Below are 4,011 nucleotides of genomic sequence, written 5' to 3' on the forward strand. Positions count from 1 at the left end.
TCTCTCCCCCATACATACACACCACAGGCACATAGTTTGTTATTTTCTTTCCTTGAGGCCTTGGTGTCCAGCACCTCTTTGGGTTACTAAATGTTCTGTAGCAAGGTTGCTCTTGATAGTGGATTTTTAGTTGATAATCCCGGGTTAGTTAACCCAAGTTACCAAGTGATGAAGCACTCCTAAGAACTTATTCATCCAAGCAGATTCTTGGTACAAGAGCACCACAGACATATCCCTCAAGATTCAAGCCCTTGGTGCCTAGCCTTATTTCTTATTACTTTTCTTTCTTTTTCAACTCTTATTGTTCTTTTCCTTTTTCTTATTAGGATCTTGTTATTTAGCTAGTCTCATGGAGTGTGTTTCAAGCATATGATTCAGGACAGATAGTTGCCTTCCTACCTTGTTGGTGAACTAACTTAGCTAAGTGATTACTAAACCACAAATTTAAGGACCTACTCCACAACTTGAACATCACTCTGGTCTTTCATACCATCTCTTTTTATTTGGTTTAAAAGGACAAACATACAATAAGCGAGATGCAGATGAAAATAGGTAACTTGAGCCAGCACACATATGACAAAAGCAAGGAAAATACTAAAGACAGAATTGAAAATCCTAAACTACCATGGAAGCATGTTCTATTTCATACATGATTTTCCTTATTTAAAACTTGAAAAAGATGGGACAATAAGGGAACTCCACCACCTTTTACTCATGGGGTTGCTCATGCTCTCCCTCTTGTTTGTCCTCTTTGTGTCCACTCGTGTTTCCTCGCATCCGTGCTAGCCTGGCTTTCAAGTGCCTTCCTTACTGATTCATGACTCTTTTCTACCCTCTCTTTTTGTGGTGGCCGAACCCTCCTTCAATTGTCCCATCAATTTTCCTACAAAATAAAAGAAATGTGATTAATAAAATTGTGGAGAGTGGCGGCAAAATTTAAAAAGTGGGGTAACTACTTTTTAAAGATTTTTGTTTCTAATTACTAAGTGCTATTCATGAGTGCAAACCAACTAACCAGCCAAATATCTATGTATGCAACATTGGTGACACCAAACTTAGTTTGGGGCTATGTGGTGTAAATGACTTGTTCAAGGCTCTAAGAGTGACATGATATGAGTTACATTTATGTTCTCTTAGTGTGCCTTGAACACCAAACTTGTTCTTCACTATATGTTGCATAAAAGGATTCATTCAAGTGCATGTCAAAGTTGATTTGAAATTCATGAACCTTGCTTTATTAACTACTTTAAAAGCATGTAAAATACGGGTTGCCTCCCATGAAGCGCTTCTTTAGCATCACTAGCTTGACATTCTGCCTTTGTTAGGGTGGTTGGTAATGCTTCAGATCTTCCCCTCTTGCAGTAAACCTATATCCATTGGCTTCATCAAGGATCTCCACATGTTTTAGGGAGAGAACTTTGTTGATGGTGAAAACCTTAGGAAACTGAGATGGGATGGTGGGGAGATGAGGTGGGATGTCTAGGAAGTAGGCTGAGATCACTTTATCCCCTGGATAGAAATCTTCTGTAGGGATCTTCTTGTTCCTCCATCTCCTTGGTGCCTTCTTCTTTGTTTCTTTTGCTGTTGCCCTGCTCTTTGTGGTCTCTTTTCCTAGGGAGACTTTGTTGCTGGTCTCATATGATTCTGGTGGTTTTAGCTCCACTTGAGTTTCCTTTAGCTGTGGTAACTGCTGACTGTCTTGTTCATTAACCAAAGGAATTCCCTGTGCTTCAATGCTTGTTTCTTCCACCAGTGCTTTGTCGTGCTCTTTCCTTGGTTCCTTGTTTTCCTGATCTCCCTCTTGTGAGGGTTTGAAGACATTGAATGCGAGTTGTTCATCATGTATCGTCAGTATTAACTCTCTTCGCTCCACATCTATGAGCGCTCTGGCTGTAGCTAGGAACGGTATTCCCAGTATGATTGGGTGGATGTGACTTTCTTCCATTTCCAATATGACAAATTTTGTAGGAAGGAAGTAGTTCCCAACCTTTACCAACACATTTTCAACCACTCCCACTGCTTGTTTTTGAGTTTTGTCAGCCAGCCTGATGACTACGTTTGTAGGTATTAGCTCATTGATCTGCAGCTTCTTCATGAGCGATAAAGGAATTAAGTTGATGCTTGCTCCCAGATCACAGAGTCCTTTGTCAAACATTGTTTCTCCTATGGCACAGGGGATGTGAAACCTCCCTGGGTCCTTCCTTTTTGTAGGCAACTCTGGTTGAATGAGAGCACTGCACTCCTTATTCATCACTATTGTTTGCCCTCCTTTGAGTGAGCTTTTCCTGGTCTGCAGCTCTTTCATATACTTAATGTGTGAGGGCATTTGTTGGAGGGCCTTGATGAATGGTATGTTTACATGGAGAGATGCAAACATATTAAGGAACTTTGAGTATATTCTTTTTTCTACACCACCCTTGAGTCTTTGGGGAAAAGGTGCATAGAGTTTCAGCAGCTCCTTCTGTGTAAGTGTGGTTTCTTAGTGATCCTCTTCTTGTGTCTCTACTGAGGTATCTCCAGGTTATTTTAAATGTTTGTTCAGCTCTTCCTCAGTACCCTTATCACTTATAGTGACCATCTTGCAATCTTCCCATCTGACCTTCTTTGCTTCACCTCTCGGGTTCTTCTCTGTGTCACTTGGGAAGCTATCAGTAGGTTTGGAAATCTTCTCAGAGAGGTATCCCACTTGAAACTCCAACCTCTTGATGGTGTCTCCCTGGTTTTTGATATTGGCTCCCACCTCGTCCTTGAACACCTTGTTATGTTGGATTTCCTTACATATGCCTTCAAGTAGAGTCTCAATCCTTGATAGTCTTTCTTTCGATGATGAAGAGTTGAGGTTGGAGGGATGAGAAGGGCCATTTTGGCTTTGGTATGGATGTTGAGATGTGTTGTTAGGTGAGTGCTGATATGATCTCTGTGTGGGATATTGGTGAGCTGCATTGTTGTTGGGGTTGTGGTGTCTCTGATCTTGGCCTTGGTCTTGTTGATTTCCCCACCCAAAGTTTGGGTGGTTCCTCTAGCCAGGATTATACATTTTGGAGTATGGGTCATGGTTCTGCCTAGGTGAATTTCCAATGTAGTTGGCTTACTCCTGACTATCCTCTGCTTCTTTATTCACTCCTTCTTGAGTTGCTGCTGAAGTGGTGATTGTTGCTACTTGATTCTTCTCCATTTTCTTGGTGAGGTCAGCCAATTGCTTGGTAATCATCTTGTTTTGAGCTAGCAGTGCATCCACATTGTTTAGCTCTATCACTCCTCTAGTGTTGCCTCTTTCAGAAGCATAGAAGTAGTCATTCTCAGGTACAGTCTCAATGACATCTATGGCTTCTTCAATGGTCTTCTTCTTATTCAGAGATCCCCCGGATGAGTGGTCTACTTCCTTCTTTGATTCATAAGAAAGACCTTCATAGAAAATGTGCAGCTGCACCCATTCATTGAACATATCTGGCGGGCATCTTCTTGTCAAGTCTTTGAATCTCTTCCATGCTTCATATAGAGTCTCACCATCTTGCTGTCTGAAAGTTTGAACCTCAGCTCTCAACCTGTTGATTCCTTGAGGAGGATAGAATCTCACCAAGAATTTGTTTACCACATCTTCCCAGGTTGTTAAGCTCTCTTTCGGGAAGGATTCTAGCCATTTAGATGCCTTGTCCTTGAGTGAGAAGGGGAATAGAAGTAGTCTGTAGGTGTCAGGATGAACACTATTAGACTTCACAGTGTCACATATCCTCAGGAAGGTGGTTAGATATTGATTAGGATCTTCTTGAACACTTTCTCCGACTGAACAATTATTCTGAACAAGGGTGATGAGCTGTGGCTTTAGTTCAAAGTTGTTGGCATGTATGGTTGGCTTTTGGATGCTACTTCCACAGTTTCCTGGGTTTGGATTGATGTAGAATCCTAGAACTCTTCTCTCTTGCCCAGCATGATGCGCTGGACCTTCTCTGCCATGGTTGTGAGCCTCTTCTTTATGATGGTTCTCCATATTCTCATCCATGTCTAGTTCAA

General features: G+C 41.6%; 1 non-coding gene across 1 annotated transcript; it reads left to right on the forward strand.

The window, feature by feature from the left end:
• The first annotated feature begins 3,440 nt into the window (after window positions 1-3,440).
• On the forward strand, window positions 3,441-3,547 carry LOC112753720 (small nucleolar RNA R71). Its single transcript, XR_003178091.1, has one exon. It is a non-coding gene; the product is annotated as a small nucleolar RNA R71 (small nucleolar RNA).
• Window positions 3,548-4,011: the final 464 nt, after the last annotated feature.

This window comes from Arachis hypogaea, chromosome 15 (genome assembly GCF_003086295.3).
Source record: "Arachis hypogaea cultivar Tifrunner chromosome 15, arahy.Tifrunner.gnm2.J5K5, whole genome shotgun sequence".
Classification (NCBI taxonomy): domain Eukaryota; kingdom Viridiplantae; phylum Streptophyta; class Magnoliopsida; order Fabales; family Fabaceae; genus Arachis; species Arachis hypogaea.